General features: G+C 40.6%; 30 non-coding genes across 30 annotated transcripts; all 30 read left to right on the top strand.

Annotated features, from left to right (window-relative positions):
• Positions 1-71: 71 nt before the first annotated feature.
• On the top strand, positions 72-145 carry Trnak-uuu (transfer RNA lysine (anticodon UUU)). Its single transcript has one exon. It is a non-coding gene; the product is annotated as a tRNA-Lys (tRNA).
• Positions 146-658: 513 nt separating this feature from the next.
• On the top strand, positions 659-732 carry Trnan-guu (transfer RNA asparagine (anticodon GUU)). Its single transcript has one exon. It is a non-coding gene; the product is annotated as a tRNA-Asn (tRNA).
• Positions 733-1,399: 667 nt separating this feature from the next.
• On the top strand, positions 1,400-1,473 carry Trnan-guu (transfer RNA asparagine (anticodon GUU)). The gene has a single exon. It is a non-coding gene; the product is annotated as a tRNA-Asn (tRNA).
• Positions 1,474-1,695: 222 nt separating this feature from the next.
• Positions 1,696-1,769, top strand: Trnan-guu (transfer RNA asparagine (anticodon GUU)). Its single transcript has one exon. It is a non-coding gene; the product is annotated as a tRNA-Asn (tRNA).
• A 218-nt stretch (positions 1,770-1,987) lies between these two features.
• Trnan-guu (transfer RNA asparagine (anticodon GUU)) lies at positions 1,988-2,061 on the top strand. Its single transcript has one exon. It is a non-coding gene; the product is annotated as a tRNA-Asn (tRNA).
• A 222-nt stretch (positions 2,062-2,283) lies between these two features.
• On the top strand, positions 2,284-2,357 carry Trnan-guu (transfer RNA asparagine (anticodon GUU)). The gene has a single exon. It is a non-coding gene; the product is annotated as a tRNA-Asn (tRNA).
• Positions 2,358-2,431: 74 nt separating this feature from the next.
• Trnan-auu (transfer RNA asparagine (anticodon AUU)) lies at positions 2,432-2,505 on the top strand. Its single transcript has one exon. It is a non-coding gene; the product is annotated as a tRNA-Asn (tRNA).
• An 84-nt stretch (positions 2,506-2,589) lies between these two features.
• On the top strand, positions 2,590-2,663 carry Trnan-guu (transfer RNA asparagine (anticodon GUU)). Its single transcript has one exon. It is a non-coding gene; the product is annotated as a tRNA-Asn (tRNA).
• Positions 2,664-3,330: 667 nt separating this feature from the next.
• On the top strand, positions 3,331-3,404 carry Trnak-uuu (transfer RNA lysine (anticodon UUU)). The gene has a single exon. It is a non-coding gene; the product is annotated as a tRNA-Lys (tRNA).
• An 806-nt stretch (positions 3,405-4,210) lies between these two features.
• Trnan-guu (transfer RNA asparagine (anticodon GUU)) lies at positions 4,211-4,284 on the top strand. The gene has a single exon. It is a non-coding gene; the product is annotated as a tRNA-Asn (tRNA).
• Positions 4,285-4,358: 74 nt separating this feature from the next.
• Positions 4,359-4,432, top strand: Trnan-auu (transfer RNA asparagine (anticodon AUU)). The gene has a single exon. It is a non-coding gene; the product is annotated as a tRNA-Asn (tRNA).
• A 74-nt stretch (positions 4,433-4,506) lies between these two features.
• Positions 4,507-4,580, top strand: Trnan-guu (transfer RNA asparagine (anticodon GUU)). The gene has a single exon. It is a non-coding gene; the product is annotated as a tRNA-Asn (tRNA).
• Positions 4,581-4,802: 222 nt separating this feature from the next.
• Positions 4,803-4,876, top strand: Trnan-guu (transfer RNA asparagine (anticodon GUU)). Its single transcript has one exon. It is a non-coding gene; the product is annotated as a tRNA-Asn (tRNA).
• Positions 4,877-5,093: 217 nt separating this feature from the next.
• On the top strand, positions 5,094-5,167 carry Trnan-guu (transfer RNA asparagine (anticodon GUU)). Its single transcript has one exon. It is a non-coding gene; the product is annotated as a tRNA-Asn (tRNA).
• Positions 5,168-6,277: 1,110 nt separating this feature from the next.
• Trnan-guu (transfer RNA asparagine (anticodon GUU)) lies at positions 6,278-6,351 on the top strand. The gene has a single exon. It is a non-coding gene; the product is annotated as a tRNA-Asn (tRNA).
• Positions 6,352-6,425: 74 nt separating this feature from the next.
• Positions 6,426-6,499, top strand: Trnan-auu (transfer RNA asparagine (anticodon AUU)). The gene has a single exon. It is a non-coding gene; the product is annotated as a tRNA-Asn (tRNA).
• Positions 6,500-6,578: 79 nt separating this feature from the next.
• Trnan-guu (transfer RNA asparagine (anticodon GUU)) lies at positions 6,579-6,652 on the top strand. The gene has a single exon. It is a non-coding gene; the product is annotated as a tRNA-Asn (tRNA).
• A 669-nt stretch (positions 6,653-7,321) lies between these two features.
• On the top strand, positions 7,322-7,395 carry Trnak-uuu (transfer RNA lysine (anticodon UUU)). The gene has a single exon. It is a non-coding gene; the product is annotated as a tRNA-Lys (tRNA).
• Positions 7,396-7,904: 509 nt separating this feature from the next.
• Trnan-guu (transfer RNA asparagine (anticodon GUU)) lies at positions 7,905-7,978 on the top strand. Its single transcript has one exon. It is a non-coding gene; the product is annotated as a tRNA-Asn (tRNA).
• A 221-nt stretch (positions 7,979-8,199) lies between these two features.
• On the top strand, positions 8,200-8,273 carry Trnan-auu (transfer RNA asparagine (anticodon AUU)). The gene has a single exon. It is a non-coding gene; the product is annotated as a tRNA-Asn (tRNA).
• Positions 8,274-8,348: 75 nt separating this feature from the next.
• Trnan-guu (transfer RNA asparagine (anticodon GUU)) lies at positions 8,349-8,422 on the top strand. The gene has a single exon. It is a non-coding gene; the product is annotated as a tRNA-Asn (tRNA).
• Positions 8,423-8,640: 218 nt separating this feature from the next.
• Trnan-guu (transfer RNA asparagine (anticodon GUU)) lies at positions 8,641-8,714 on the top strand. The gene has a single exon. It is a non-coding gene; the product is annotated as a tRNA-Asn (tRNA).
• A 218-nt stretch (positions 8,715-8,932) lies between these two features.
• On the top strand, positions 8,933-9,006 carry Trnan-guu (transfer RNA asparagine (anticodon GUU)). Its single transcript has one exon. It is a non-coding gene; the product is annotated as a tRNA-Asn (tRNA).
• A 219-nt stretch (positions 9,007-9,225) lies between these two features.
• On the top strand, positions 9,226-9,299 carry Trnan-guu (transfer RNA asparagine (anticodon GUU)). Its single transcript has one exon. It is a non-coding gene; the product is annotated as a tRNA-Asn (tRNA).
• A 513-nt stretch (positions 9,300-9,812) lies between these two features.
• On the top strand, positions 9,813-9,886 carry Trnan-guu (transfer RNA asparagine (anticodon GUU)). Its single transcript has one exon. It is a non-coding gene; the product is annotated as a tRNA-Asn (tRNA).
• A 74-nt stretch (positions 9,887-9,960) lies between these two features.
• Trnan-auu (transfer RNA asparagine (anticodon AUU)) lies at positions 9,961-10,034 on the top strand. Its single transcript has one exon. It is a non-coding gene; the product is annotated as a tRNA-Asn (tRNA).
• Positions 10,035-10,261: 227 nt separating this feature from the next.
• Trnan-guu (transfer RNA asparagine (anticodon GUU)) lies at positions 10,262-10,335 on the top strand. The gene has a single exon. It is a non-coding gene; the product is annotated as a tRNA-Asn (tRNA).
• Positions 10,336-10,999: 664 nt separating this feature from the next.
• On the top strand, positions 11,000-11,073 carry Trnan-guu (transfer RNA asparagine (anticodon GUU)). Its single transcript has one exon. It is a non-coding gene; the product is annotated as a tRNA-Asn (tRNA).
• Positions 11,074-11,736: 663 nt separating this feature from the next.
• On the top strand, positions 11,737-11,810 carry Trnan-guu (transfer RNA asparagine (anticodon GUU)). Its single transcript has one exon. It is a non-coding gene; the product is annotated as a tRNA-Asn (tRNA).
• A 231-nt stretch (positions 11,811-12,041) lies between these two features.
• Trnan-guu (transfer RNA asparagine (anticodon GUU)) lies at positions 12,042-12,115 on the top strand. The gene has a single exon. It is a non-coding gene; the product is annotated as a tRNA-Asn (tRNA).
• The last annotated feature ends 3,748 nt before the right edge of the window (positions 12,116-15,863 follow it).

Raw genomic sequence — 15,863 nt, 5'->3', positions numbered from 1 at the left:
TATCGTTTTTATATGCCTTAAAACATTCATTTATATTTTTTAAGGAACCAAATAAGGATTTTTCTCCGCAAGCCTCTGTGGCGCAATCGGCTAGCGCGTTCGGCTTTTAACCGAAAGTTTGGTGGTTCGAGCCCACCCGGGGGCGTGTAATGTTTCTTTATGCCTTAAACAATTCATTAATATTTCTTATGGAACTAAATTAATGTTTCAACTATGCAAGCCTCCGTTGCGCAATCGGCTAGCGCGGTCAGCTATTATCCGAAAGGGTGGTGGTTCGAGTCCACCCGGAGGTGTGTAATATTTTTTTTTTTTTTTTTAAATTTCATTAATATTTTTATGGAACAAAATTAATATTTCAGCTTTGCAAGCCTCCGTGGCGCAATCGGCTAGCGCGTTCGGCTGTTAACCGAAAGGTTGGTGTTTCGAGGCCACCCGGGGGCGTGTAATGTTTTTTTTTGCCATTAAACTTTCATTTTTTTAAGGAACCAAATTAGGGCTTTGACTTCACAAGCCTCCTTGACGCAATCGGCTAGCGCGGTCGGCTGTTAACCAAAAGGTTGGTGATTCGAGTCCACCCGGAGGCGTGTAATGTTTTTTTATGCCTTAAACATTTCATTAATATTTTTTATGGAACAAAATTAATATTTCAGCTTTGCAGGCCTCCGTGGCGCAATCGGCTAGCGCGTTCGGCTGTTAACCGAAAGTTTGGTGGTTCGAGCCCACCCGGGGGCGTGTAATGTTTTTTTTTTTTTTTTTTTTTTGCCATTAAACTTTCATTTTTTTAAGGAACCAAATTAGGACTTTGACTTCGCAAGTCTCCTTGACGCAATTGGCTAGCGCGGTCGGCTTTTAACCGAAAGGTTGGTGGTTCAAGCCCCCCCCGAGGGCGTGCAATGTTTTTTTATGCCTTAATACTTTCATTTTTTTAAGGAACCAAATTAGGACCTTAACTTTACAAGCCTCCTTGACGCAATCGGCTAGCGCGTTCGGCTGTTACCCGTAAGGTTGGTGGTTCGCGCCCACCCGGGGGCGTATAATATTTATTTATGCCTTAAAACCTTCATTGACATTTTTTAAGGAACCAAATTAGAGCTTTAGCTTCGGAAGCCTCCATTGCGCTATCGGCTAGCGCGTTCTGCTATTAACCGAAAGGTTTGTGTTTAAACCCACCCGAGGGCTTGTATTGTTTTTTTTATGACTAAAAACTTTCATTAATATTTTTTACGGACCAAATTAGGATTATAGCTCGGCAAGCCTCTGTGCCGCTATCGGCAAGCGCATTTGGCAGTTAACCGTAAGGTTGGAGGTTCGAGCCCACACGTGGCGTGTATCGTTTTTATATGCCTTAAAACATTCATTTATATTTTTTAAGGAACCAAATTAGGATTTTTATCCGCAAGCCTCTGTGGCGCAATCGGCTAGCGCGTTCGGCTGTTAACCGAAAGGTTGGTGGTTCGAGCCCACCCGGGGGCGTGTAATGTTTCTTTATGCCTTAAACAATTCATTATTATTTCTTATGGAACTAAATTAATATTTCAACTATGCAAGCCTCCGTTGCGCAATCGGCTAGCGCGGTCAGCTATTATCCGAAAGGTTGGTGGTTCGAGTCCACCCGGAGGTGTGTAATATTTTTTTTTTGTCTTAAACATTTTTTTAATATTTTTATGGAACAAAATTAATATTTCAGCTTTGCAAGCCTCCGTGGCGCAATCGGCTAGCGCGTTCGGCTGTTAACCGAAAGGTTGGTGGTTCGAGCCCACCCGGGGGCGTGTAATGTTTTTTTTTTGCCATTAAACTTTCATTTTTTTAAGGAACCAAATTAGGGCTTTGACTTCACAAGCCTCCTTGACGCAATCGGCTAGCGCGGTCGGCTGTTAACCAAAAGGTTGGTGATTCGAGTCCACCCGGAGGCGTGTAATGTTTTTTTATGCCTTAAACATTTCATTAATATTTTTTATGGAACAAAATTAATATTTCAGCTTTGCAAGCCTCCGTGGCGCAATCGGCTAGCGCGTTCGGCTGTTAACCGAAAGGTTGGTGGTTCGAGCCCACCCGGGGGCATGTAATGTTTTTTTTTTTTTGCCATTAAACTTTCATTTTTTTAAGGAACCAAATTAGGACTTTGACTTCGCAAGCCTCCTTGACGCAATTGGCTAGCGCGGTCGGCTTTTAACCGAAAGGTTGGTGGTTCAAGCCCCCCCCCCCCCCCGAGGGCGTGCAATGTTTTTTTATGCCTTAATACTTTCATTTTTTAAGGAACCAAATTAGGATTTTTCTCCGCAAGCCTCTGTGGCGCAATCGGCTAGCGCGTTCGGCTGTTAACCGAAAGGTTGGTGGTTCGAGCCCACCCGGGGGCGTGTAATGTTTCTTTATGCCTTAAACAATTCATTAATATTTCTTATGGAACTAAATTAATATTTCAGCTATGCAAGCCTCCGTGGCGCAATCGGCTAGCGCGGTCAGCTATTATCCGAAAGGTTGGTGGTTCGAGTCCACCCGGAGGTGTGTAATGTTTTTTTTTTTTTTTTTTTGTCTTAAACATTTCATTAATATTCTTTATGGAACAAAATTAATATTTCTGCTTTGCAAGCCTCCGTGGCGCAATCGGCTAACGCGTTCGGCTGTTAACCGAAAGGTTGGTGGTTCGAGCCCACCCGGGGGCGTGTTATTTTTTTTTTTTTTTTTTTGCCTTAAAACTTTCATTTTTTTAAGGAACCAAATTAGGACTTTGACTTCACAAGCCTCCTTGACGCAATCGGCTAGCGCGGTCGGCTGTTAACCAAAAGGTTGGTGATTCGAGTCCACCCGGAGGCGTGTAATTTTTTTTTTATGCCTTAAACATTTCATTAATATTTTTTATGGAACAAAATTAATATTCCAGCTTAGCAAGCCTCCGCGGCGCAATCGGCTAGCGCGTTCGGCTGTTACCCGTAAGGTTGGTGGTTCGAGCCCACCCGGGGGCGTATAATATTTATTTATTCCTTAAAACCTTCATTGACATTTTTTAAGGAACCAAATTAGAGCTTTAGCTTCGGAAGCCTCCATTGCGCTATCGGCTAGCGCGTTCTGCTATTAACCGAAAGGTTTGAGTTTAAACCCACCCGAGGGCTTGTATTGTTTTTTTTATGACTAAAAACTTTCATTAATATTTTTTACGGACCAAATTAGGATTATAGCTCGGCAAGCCTCTGTGCCGCTATCGGCAAGCGCGTTTGGCAGTTAACCGTAAGGTTGGAGGTTCGAGCCCACACGTGGCGTGTATCGTTTTTATATGCCTTAAAACATTCATTTATATTTTTTAAGGAACCAAATTAGGATTTTTCTCCGCAAGCCTCTGTGGCGCAATCGGCTAGCGCGTTCGGCTTTTAACCGAAAGTTTGGTGGTTCGAGCCCACCCGGGGGCGTGTAATGTTTCTTTATGCCTTAAACAATTCATTAATATTTCTTATGGAACTAAATTAATGTTTCAGCTATGCAAGCCTCCGTTGCGCAATCGGCTAGCGCGGTCAGCTATTATCCGAAAGGTTGGTGGTTCGAGTCCACCCGGAGGTGTGTAATATTTTTTTTTTTTAATTTCATTAATATTTTTATGGAACAAAATTAATATTTCAGCTTTGCAAGCCTCCGTGGCGCAATCGGCTAGCGCGTTCGGCTGTTAACCGAAAGGTTGGTGTTTCGAGCCCACCCGGGGGCGTGTAATGTTTTTTTTTTTGCCATTAAACTTTCATTTTTTTAAGGAACCAAATTAGGGCTTTGACTTCACAAGCCTCCTTGACGCAATCGGCTAGCGCGGTCGGCTGTTAACCAAAAGGTTGTTGATTCGAGTCCACCCGGAGGCGTGTAATGTTTTTTTATGCCTTAAACATTTCATTAATATTTTTTATGGAACAAAATTAATATTTCAGCTTTGCAAGCCTCCGTGGCGCAATCGGCTAGCGTGTTCGGCTGTTAAGCGAAAGGTTGGTGGTTCGAGCCCACCCGGGGGCGTGTAATGTTTTTTTTTTTTTTTGCCATTAAAATTTCATTTTTTTAAGGAACCAAATTAGGACTTTGACTTCGCAAGTCTCCTTGACGCAATCGGCTAGCGCGTTCGACTGTTACCCGTAAGGTTGGTGGTTCGCGCTCACCCGGGGGGCGTGTAACATTTATTTATGCCTTAAAACCTTCATTGACATTTTTTAAGGAACCAAATTAGGTTTTTTCTCCGCAAGCCTCTGTGGCGCAATCGGCTAGCGCGTTCGGCTGTTAACCGAAAGGTTGGTGGTTCGAGCCCACCCGGGGGCGTGTAATGTTTCTTTATGCCTTAAACAATTCATTAATATTTCTTATGGAACTAAATTAATATTTCAGCTATGCAAGCCTCCGTGGCGCAATCGGCTAGCGCGGTCAGCTATTATCCGAAAGGTTGGTGGTTCGAGTCCACCCGGAGGTGTGTAATGTTTTTTTTTGTCTTAAACATTTCATTAATATTTTTTATGGAACAAAATTAATATTTCAGCTTTGCAAGCCTCCGTGGCGCAATCGGCTAGCGCGTTCGGCTGTTAACCGAAAGGTTGGTGGTTCGAGCCCACCCGGGGGCGTGTTATTTTTTTTTTTTTTTTGCCTTAAAACTTTCATTTTTTTAAGGAACCAAATTAGGACTTTGACTTCACAAGCCTCCTTGACGCAATCGGCTAGCGCGGTCGGCTGTTAACCAAAAGGTTGGTGATTCGAGTCCACCCGGAGGCGTGTAATTTTTTTTTATGCCTTAAACATTTCATTAATATTTTTTATGGAACAAAATTAATATTTCAGCTTTGCAAGCCTCCGTGGCGCAATCGGCTAGCGCGTTCGGCTGTTAACCGAAAGGTTGGTGGTTCGAGCCCACCCGGGGGCGTGTAATGTTTTTTTTGCCATTAAACTTTCATTTTTTTTAAGGAACCAAATTAGGGCTTTGACTTCACAAGCCTCCTTGACGCAATTGGCTAGCGCGGTCGGCTGTTAACCAAAAGGTTGGTGATTCGAGTCCACCCGGAGGCGTGTAATGTTTTTTTATGCCTTAAACATTTCATTAATATTTTTTATGGAACAAAATTAATATTTCAGCTTTGCAAGCCTCCGTGGCGCAATCGGCTAGCGCGTTCGGCTGTTAACCGAAAGGTTGGTGGTTCGAGCCCACCCGGGGGCGTGTAATGTTTTTTTTTTTTTTGCCATTAAACTTTCATTTTTTTAAGGAACCAAATTAGGACTTTGACTTCGCAAGTCTCCTTGACGCAATTGGCTAGCGCGGTCGGCTTTTAACCGAAAGGTTGGTGGTTCAAGACCCCCCCCCCCCCCCCCCGAGGGCGTGCAATGTTTTTTTATGCCTTAATACTTTCATTTTTTTAAGGAACCAAATTACTACCTTAACTTTACAAGCCTCCTTGACGCAATCGGCTAGCGCGTTCGGCTGTTACCCGTAAGGTTGGTGGTTCGCGCCCACCCGGGGGCGTATAATATTTATTTATGCCTTAAAACCTTCATTGACATTTTTAAGGAACCAAATTAGAGCTTTAGCTTCGGAAGCCTCCATTGCGCTATCGGCTAGCGCGTTCTGCTATTAACCGAAAGGTTTGTGTTTAAACCCACCCGAGGGCTTGTATTGTTTTTTTTTATGACTAAAAACTTTCATTAATATTTTTTACGGACCAAATTAGGATTATAGCTCGGCAAGCCTCTGTGCCGCTATCGGCAAGCGCGTTTGGCAGTTAACCGTAAGGTTGGAGGTTCGAGCCCACACGTGGCGTGTATCGTTTTTATATGCCTTAAAACATTCATTTATATTTTTTAAGGAACCAAATTAGGATTTTTCTCCGCAAGCCTCTGTGGCGCAATCGGCTAGCGCGTTCGGCTGTTAACCGAAAGGTTGGTGGTTCGAGCACACCCGGGGGCGTGTAATGTTTCTTTATGCCTTAAACAATTCATTAATATTTTTTATGGAACTAAATTAATATTTCAGCTATGCAATCCTCCGTGGCGCAATCGGCTAGCGCGGTCAGCTATTATCCGAAAGGTTGGTGGTTCGAGTCCACCCGGAGGTGTGTAATGTTTTTTTTTTGCCATTAAACTTTCATTTTTTTAAGGAACCAAATTAGGACTTTGAATTCGCAAGCCTCCTTGACGCAATTGGCTAGCGCGGTCGGCTTTTAACCGAAAGGTTGGTGGTTCAAGCCCCCCCCCCCCCGAGGGCGTGCAATGTTTTTTTATGCCTTAATACTTTCATTTTTTTAAGGAACCAAATTAGGATTTTTCTCCGCAAGCCTCTGTGGCGCAATCGGCTAGCGCGTTCGGCTGTTAACCGAAAGGTTGGTGGTTCGAGCCCACCCGGGGGCGTGTAATGTTTCTTTATGCCTTAAACAATTCATTAATATTTCTTATGGAACTAAATTAATATTTCAGCTATGCAAGCCTCCGTGGCGCAATCGGCTAGCGCGGTCAGCTATTATCCGAAAGGTTGGTGGTTCGAGTCCACCCGGAGGTGTGTAATGTTTTTTTTTTTTTTGTCTTAAACATTTCATTAATATTCTTTATGGAACAAAATTAATATTTCTGCTTTGCAAGCCTCCGTGGCGCAATCGGCTAACGCGTTCGGCTGTTAACCGAAAGGTTGGTGGTTCGAGCCCACCCGGGGGCGTGTTATTTTTTTTTTTTTTTTTTTTTTGCCTTAAAACTTTCATTTTTTTAAGGAACCAAATTAGGACTTTGACTTCACAAGCCTCCTTGACGCAATCGGCTAGCGCGGTCGGCTGTTAACCAAAAGGTTGGTGATTCGAGTCCACCCGGAGGCGTGTAATTTTTTTTTATGCCTTAAACATTTCATTAATATTTTTTATGGAACAAAATTAATATTCCAGCTTAGCAAGCCCCCGCGGCGCAATCGGCTAGCGCGTTCGGCTGTTACCCGTAAGGTTGGTGGTTCGAGCCCACCCGGGGGCGTATAATATTTATTTATTCCTTAAAACCTTCATTGACATTTTTTAAGGAACCAAATTAGAGCTTTAGCTTCGGAAGCCTCCATTGCGCTATCGGCTAGCGCGTTCTGCTATTAACCGAAAGGTTTGTGTTTAAACCCACCCGAGGGCTTGTATTGTTTTTTTTATGACTAAAAACTTTCATTAATATTTTTTACGGACCAAATTAGGATTATAGCTCGGCAAGCCTCTGTGCCGCTATCGGCAAGCGCGTTTGGCAGTTAACCGTAAGGTTGGAGGTTCGAGCCCACACGTGGCGTGTATCGTTTTTATATGCCTTAAAACATTCATTTATATTTTTTAAGGAACCAAATTAGGATTTTTCTCCGCAAGCCTCTGTGGCGCAATCGGCTAGCGCGTTCGGCTTTTAACCGAAAGTTTGGTGGTTCGAGCCCACCCGGGGGCGTGTAATGTTTCTTTATGCCTTAAACAATTCATTAATATTTCTTATGGAACTAAATTAATGTTTCAGCTATGCAAGCCTCCGTTGCGCAATCGGCTAGCGCGGTCAGCTATTATCCGAAAGGTTGGTGGTTCGAGTCCACCCGGAGGTGTGTAATATTTTTTTTTTTTAATTTCATTAATATTTTTATGGAACAAAATTAATATTTCAGCTTTGCAAGCCTCCGTGGCGCAATCGGCTAGCGCGTTCGGCTGTTAACCGAAAGGTTGGTGTTTCGAGCCCACCCGGGGGCGTGTAATGTTTTTTTTTTTGCCATTAAACTTTCATTTTTTTAAGGAACCAAATTAGGGCTTTGACTTCACAAGCCTCCTTGACGCAATCGGCTAGCGCGGTCGGCTGTTAACCAAAAGGTTGTTGATTCGAGTCCACCCGGAGGCGTGTAATGTTTTTTTATGCCTTAAACATTTCATTAATATTTTTTATGGAACAAAATTAATATTTCAGCTTTGCAAGCCTCCGTGGCGCAATCGGCTAGCGTGTTCGGCTGTTAACCGAAAGGTTGGTGGTTCGAGCCCACCCGGGGGCGTGTAATGTTATTTTTTTTTTGCCATTAAAATTTCATTTTTTTAAGGAACCAAATTAGGACTTTGACTTCGCAAGTCTCCTTGACGCAATTGGCTAGCGCGGTCGGCTTTTAACCGAAAGGTTATTGGTTCAAGCCCACCCGAGGGCGTGCAATGTTTCTTTATGCCTTAAACAATTCATTAATATTTCTTATGGAACTAAATTAATATTTCAGCTATGCAAGCCTCCGTGGCGCAATCGGCTAGCGCGGTCAGCTATTATCCGAAAGGTTGGTGGTTCGAGTCCACCCGGAGGTGTGTAATGTTTTTTTTTTGTCTTAAACATTTCATTAATATTTTTTATGGAACAAAATTAATATTTCAGCTTTGCAAGCCTCCGTGGCGCAATCGGCTAGCGCGTTCGGCTGTTAACCGAAAGGTTGGTGGTTCGAGCCCACCCGGGGGCGTGTTATTTTTTTTTTTTGCCTTAAAACTTTCATTTTTTTAAGGAACCAAATTAGGACTTTGACTTCACAAGCCTCCTTGACGCAATCGGCTAGCGCGGTCGGCTGTTAACCAAAAGGTTGGTGATTCGAGTCCACCCGGAGGCGTGTAATTTTTTTTTATGCCTTAAACATTTCATTAATATTTTTTATGGAACAAAATTAATATTTCAGCTTTGCAAGCCTCCGTGGCGCAATCGGCTAGCGCGTTCGGCTGTTAACCGAAAGGTTGGTGGTTCGAGCCCACCCGGGGGCGTGTAATGTTTTTTTTTGCCATTAAACTTTCATTTTTTTTAAGGAACCAAATTAGGGCTTTGACTTCACAAGCCTCCTTGACGCAATTGGCTAGCGCGGTCGGCTGTTAACCAAAAGGTTGGTGATTCGAGTCCACCCGGAGGCGTGTAATGTTTTTTTATGCCTTAAACATTTCATTAATATTTTTTATGGAACAAAATTAATATTTCAGCTTTGCAAGCCTCCGTGGCGCAATCGGCTAGCGCGTTCGGCTGTTAACCGAAAGGTTGGTGGTTCGAGCCCACCCGGGGGCGTGTTATTTTTTTTTTTTTGCCTTAAAACTTTCATTTTTTTAAGGAACCAAATTAGGACTTTGACTTCACAAGCCTCCTTGACGCAATCGGCTAGCGCGGTCGGCTGTTAACCAAAAGGTTGGTGATTCGAGTCCACCCGGAGGCGTGTAATTTTTTTTTATGCCTTAAACATTTCATTAATATTTTTTATGGAACAAAATTAATATTTCAGCTTTGCAAGCCTCCGTGGCGCAATCGGCTAGCGCGTTCGGCTGTTAACCGAAAGGTTGGTGGTTCGAGCCCACCCGGGGGCGTGTAATGTTTTTTTTTTTTTGCCATTAAACTTTCATTTTTTTAAGGAACCAAATTAGGACCTTAACTTTACAAGCCTCCTTGACGCAATCGGCTAGCGCGTTCGGCTGTTACCCGTAAGGTTGGTGGTTCGCGCCCACCCGGGGGCGTATAATATTTATTTATGCCTTAAAACCTTCATTGACATTTTTAAGGAACCAAATTAGAGCTTTAGCTTCGGAAGCCTCCATTGCGCTATCGGCTAGCGCGTTCTGCTATTAACCGAAAGGTTTGTGTTTAAACCCACCCGAGGGCTTGTATTGTTTTTTTTATGACTAAAAACTTTCATTAATATTTTTTAAGGACCAAATTAGGATTATAGCTCGGCAAGCCTCTGTGCCGCTATCGGCAAGCGCGTTTGGCAGTTAACCGTAAGGTTGGAGGTTCGAGCCCACACGTGGCGTGTATCGTTTTTATATGCCTTAAAACATTCATTTATATTTTTTAAGGAACCAAATTAGGATTTTTCTCCGCAAGCCTCTGTGGCGCAATCGGCTAGCGCGTTCGGCTGTTAACCGAAAGGTTGGTGGTTCGAGCCCACCCGGGGGCGTGTAATGTTTCTTTATGCCTTAAACAATTCATTAATATTTTTTATGGAACTAAATTAATATTTCAGCTATGCAATCCTCCGTGGCGCAATCGGCTAGCGCGGTCAGCTATTATCCGAAAGGTTGGTGGTTCGAGTCCACCCGGAGGAGTATAATGTTTTTTTTTTGCCATTAAACTTTCATTTTTTTAAGGAACCAAATTAGGACTTTGAATTCGCAAGCCTCCTTGACGCAATTGGCTAGCGCGGTCGGCTTTTAACCGAAAGGTTGGTGGTTCAAGCCCCCCAACCCCCCCCCCCCCCGAGGGCGTGCAATGTTTTTTTATGCCTTAATACTTTCATTTTTTTAAGGAACCAAATTAGGATTTTTCTCCGCAAGCCTCTGTGGCGCAATCGGCTAGCGCGTTCGGCTGTTAACCGAAAGGTTGGTGGTTCGAGCCCACTCGGGGGCGTGTAATGTTTCTTTATGCCTTAAACAATTCATTAATATTTCTTATGGAACTAAATTAATATTTCAGCTATGCAAGCCTCCGTGGCGCAATCGGCTAGCGCGGTCAGCTATTATCCGAAAGGTTGGTGGTTCGAGTTCACCCGGAGGTGTGTAATGTTTTTTTTTTTTTTGTCTTAAACATTTCATTAATATTTTTTATGGAACAAAATTAATATTTCAGCTTTGCAAGTCTCCGTGGCGCAATCGGCTAGAGCGTTCGGCTGTTAACCGAAAGGTTGGTGGTTCGAGCCCACCCGGGGGCGTGTTTTTTTTTTTTTTTTTGCCTTAAAACTTTCATTTTTTTAAGGAACCAAATTAGGCCTTTGACTTCACAAGCCTCCTTGACGCAATCGGCTAGCGCGGTCGGCTGTTAACCAAAAGGTTGGTGGTTCGAGCCCACCCGGGGTCGTGTAATGTTTTTTTTGCCATTAAACTTTCATTTTTTTTAAGGAACCAAATTAGGGCTTTGACTTCACAAGCCTCCTTGACGCAATCGGCTAGCGCGGTCGGCTGTTAACCAAAAGGTTGGTGATTCGAGTCCACCCGGAGAAGTGTAATGTTTTTTTATGCCTTAAACATTTCATTAATATTTTTTATGGAACAAAATTAATATTTTAGCTTTGCAAGCCACCGTGGCGCAATCGGCTAGCGCGTTCGGCTGTTAACCGAAAGGTTGGTGGTTCGAGCCCACCCGGGGGCGTGTAATTTTTTTTTTTTTTTTTTTTTGCCATTAAACTTTCATTTTTTTAAGGAACCAAATTAGGACTTTGACTTCGCAAGCCTCCTTGACGCAATTGGCTAGTGCGGTCGGCTTTTAACCGAAAGGTTGGTGGTTCAAGCCCACCCGAGGGCGTGCAATGTTTTTTTATGCCTTAGTACTTTCATTTTTTTTAGGAACCAAATTAGGACCTTAACTTTACAAGCCTCCTTGACGCAATCGGCTAGCGCGTTCGACTGTTACCCGTAAGGTTGGTGGTTCGCGCTCACCCGGGGGCGTGTAATATTTATTTATGCCTTAAAACCTTCATTGACATTTTTTAAGGAACCAAATTAGGGCTTTAGCTTCGGAAGCCTCCATTGCGCTATCGGCTAGCGCGTTCTGCTATTAACCGAAAGGTTTGTGTTAAAACCCACCCGAGGGCTTGTATTGTTTTTTTTATGACTAAAAACTTTCATTAATATTTTTTACGGAACAAATTAGGATTATAGCTCGGCAAGCCTCTGTGCCGCTATCGGCAAGCGCGTTTGGCAGTTAACCGTAAGGTTGGAGGTTCGAGCCCACACGTGGCGTGTATCGTTTTTATATGCCTTAAAACATTCATTTATATTTTTTAAGGAACCAAATTAGGATTTTTCTCCGCAAGCCTCTGTGGCGCAATCGGCTAGCGCGTTCGGCTGTTAACCGAAAGGTTGGTGGTTCGAGCCCACCCGGGGGCGTGTAATGTTTCTTTATGCCTTAAACAATTCATTAATATTTCTTATGGAACTAAATTAATATTTCAACGATGCAAGCCTCCGTGGCGCAATCGGCTAGCGCGGTCAGCTATTATCCGAAAGGTTGGTGGTTCGATTCCTCCCGGAGGTGTATAATGTTTTTTTTTTTTTTTTTTGTCTTTAACATTTCATTAATATTTTTTATGGAACAAAATTAATATTTCAGCTTTGCAAGCCTCCGTGGCGCAAGCGGCTAGCGCGTTCGGCTGTTAACCGAAAGGTTGGTGGTTCGAGCCCACCCGGGGGCGTGTAATGTTTCTTTATGCCTTAAACAATTTATTCCGATAAGTAGCAGAGTTTGTGCACGCAGTGCCATTGCCTGGTGTAGTTAGAGACTGAGAACTAGCATATTAATTTAAAATATATTTATTCTTATACTCAAGAATTAACGTAAAATAAAAGTATTTACAGAACATGTTAAACAGACAAAATCAACACATAGAATCACCCGTACATGGATACAGTCGACTGCTTAAATACCTTCTTAAGCTACAGAAATTTGCATACGGTTAAACAAATGAAACAGTTAATACATTACGACAGAATAAAATTCCAACAAACGGCCCCATCTGTCGTAAATGTAGACTTTTTTTCTTCAATAGAAAAACAATCATTCAAAAATCTTACTAATAGCAAGTTGAAACTTTGCAAACAAAAGAGGTTTTGTCAAAAAGTCCGCTCTATTACTTTTAGAGTTCACAAATTTCAAATCAAAAACATTTTCATCTATCATTTGTCTTATAAATTGACACCTTATATCAATATGTTTAGTTTTAAAATTTTCCTGGCTATTTTTCGAAAAATAAATTGCAGATTCATTATCACAATACTGAATAGGTTTAATTACACCACATAAATTTAGTTCATTTAAAACTCTGGAATACCAAGTTAACTCTTTTACACTTTCAGTCAAGGAAATGAATTCAGACTCCATTGAACTGAGTGCTACGCATTTTTGCTTTGATGATTTCCATGCAAACGGAACGTTACAAAAATAAATTACAAAGCCACTACTTGAATGTCTTTTAGTCAGATGACACCCCCAATTGGCATCTGAATATGCACATAAGTTTAATGATTCTACATTTGAAAAATTTATCTTGTAACTTTTGGTAGCTAAAACATAATTTAAAATGTCTGCTACTAGTAACCAATGTTGATATGTATATCCATTACAAAATTGTGACATTACATTTACAGAAAAACTTATGTCTGGCCTTGATCTGGAAGCCAAAAATGACAAACAACCGATTAAAGTTCGGTACGGAAATTTCCTCATAATTTCAGTTTCTACTATCTCACTTTCGTTGACTTTACCTGGTAAAACATAACCAGTTTTGAATGGTAATTTAACGTAACTTTTAGGCAAATCTTTAAATTTTAACTCTAGTTTTTCAATATAGGTTTTTTGATGAATGAATAACATACCATTAATGCTTTCAAAATTAACACCAAGCAAATATTTAGTTAATCCTATTTCAGTTATTTCTAAATTACTTTTCAACATTCCAGTTACTAATTTCAGTACTTTTTTATCTTTAGCGAATAGAACAAAATCATCTACATAGACAACTGAAACAGCATTATCATTCATTTTGTTCAAACAGTTACACCATTTTAACTTGTGAAAACCAATATTTTGCAATATACTGTCCAGTTCAGAATTCCATTCTCTTCCACTTTGTTTCAAACCATAAATAGATTTTTCGAATAAACAAACCTTGTTTTCAGCACCACTTACAACAAACCCAGGTGGCTGCTTCACGAAAATAGTTTCTTTTAACGTACCATATAAATAGGCAGATTTCACATCTAATTGCACATGATACCATTTTAACATTGATACCAATAAAATGAACATTAGTTTTATGATAGAGAAATTGATAACTGGCGAAAAATAATCATGAAAATGAATTCCATATTTCATTTCATACCCTTTTGCACATAGCCTTGCCTTGTATTTCTTGCCATTTTTCTCAGTATTTTTTATATTATAAACCCACCTACAACCTAATATTGTAGCATTTTTTGGAGGATCAACCAACCGCCAAACTTTCCTCTTTTGCATCATGTCATATTCTTGCTGCATCGCGGCATTCCATTTCTCCCTGTCTGGATTAATTTTTACATCCTCAAACGATTTAGGAATTTCAACGTTAAAAACTTCATTTTGAAAAATTTCATTTAAATCAAGGTCAGAATCACTAGAAGATTCTTTCAAATTTTCCGCTTTAGGATGTTTAGTTTTAGGAACAAAATCAAATTTCGCAGGTTCATAAGCTATTTTATTTTTCCTACAATACTTTCTTACATCATTTAAAGACCTTAATCTTACGTTTGTGATTGGGGTATAATAATAAACATCAATTCTTGTACTTTTTGTTCTAGGTTTTTCAACTCTATTCCATTCTGAAATATCTATGGAACTTAAAGTTTTACGTTCATTAGGTTTTTCGTCTTCCTCGTCACTAAAGTTTTTACCCGCAATTTCATGATTGAGATCAAGTGTCGAGTTTTTAAAATTGTTAGATTCAATCGGGCACTGATGAAACTTTGAATTCGTGTATTTATAACCATTATTTTTCCCAAATAATGCATTTACTCCATTTCTACTTTCATCTATACGCACATGTATAGTTTCTATAACTCTCGTTTCTTTTGGAACATAAATCCTATACCCTTTAGTTTTATTCGCATATCCAACTAAAATTCCTATCAAAGCTTTAGGTTGAAGTTTATGTCGTTTAACTTTAGGAACGTGAACATATGCTAAAGATCCAAAAATTCTTAAATGTCTTACCGAAGGTTTGAATCCCGTCCATATTTCCTGTGGCGTTAGACCTTCCGTTAAACTGTGTTCAGTTCTATTTTTCGTGTGAACATGCATTAAAAGAGCTTCCCCCCAAAATTCAGGTTTCAATCCACTGTCCTGTAGCATTGCTCGAACTGCATTCATAGCTACTTTATTGAAATTTTCCGCAACTCCTACTTGCTCCGGAGTATAAATTGAAGATCTTTCAATTTTTATTCCTAACTCGGTCAAAAATTTCTCGAATTGTTTATGCGTAAATTCAAGACCGTTATCTGTTCGCACGCACTTTAGTTTTTTACCTGTCTGCCTTTCAGCTTTTACTAAAAACTTTTTAAAACATTCAAAAACTTCAGTTTTGTCTTTTATTATATAAACTTCAGTTTTCCTAGAATAATCATCGACGATAGACAAAAAATATCTCCCCCTGCTAAAGAGTCAACTGGAGAAGCACCCCATGAATCCATGTACACTCTTTCGAGAACTTGATTAGATTTACGTTTATACTGGTAACCTCTCTTGAACGACATTCTTTCAGATTTTGCTACAACACAAGTTTCACATACCTTATTTACGTTTTTACTGTTAATATTTTCAATTCCTTTTACACAATTATTTTTACTCATATTTACTAATAAAGGTAAATTAGTATGACAGAATCTACGGTGAACAATTTCAGAACTTAAGCTAGTAGAAAAAGCAAAATTTTTACAATTTGTAGCGTAACCTTTAACTACATACAATTTATTTACGCGGGGTACAGTAAACAAATATTTGTCAAATTTATCATATACAACCATTCTATTATTTCCCCATAGAATTTTACATCCTGCGATGTCTACATTAGCCCCACCAATTAAATTTCTCCTCATGTTCGGTGCATAAAGTACATTTTTCAAAATAATGTCTATATTACCTTTCGTGTCTTGAATAGTAAAGTCTATATCACCAATTCCGTGGACTTCGGAGGAACTGTCTTTGTCACCAATCAGTACTTTTTGATGAGGAATATCTCGGTAAGTACTAAAGAGTTCTTTGTCATTTACAAAATGTGAAGTCGATGCAGAGTCTATCAGAAATTCTACTATCTTTCTATCAATGGATGAAGTATTGAAAGCTAATTCAGTCTGTTTTGTAGACTCGCAATATAAAGCTTGTTTCCTCTCGAGATCTCTGGCTTTTTTGAA

This window comes from Uloborus diversus, chromosome 3 (assembly GCF_026930045.1).
Source record: "Uloborus diversus isolate 005 chromosome 3, Udiv.v.3.1, whole genome shotgun sequence".
NCBI lineage: Eukaryota > Metazoa > Arthropoda > Arachnida > Araneae > Uloboridae > Uloborus > Uloborus diversus.
This window is presented reverse-complemented; position numbering and strand designations above follow the sequence as displayed.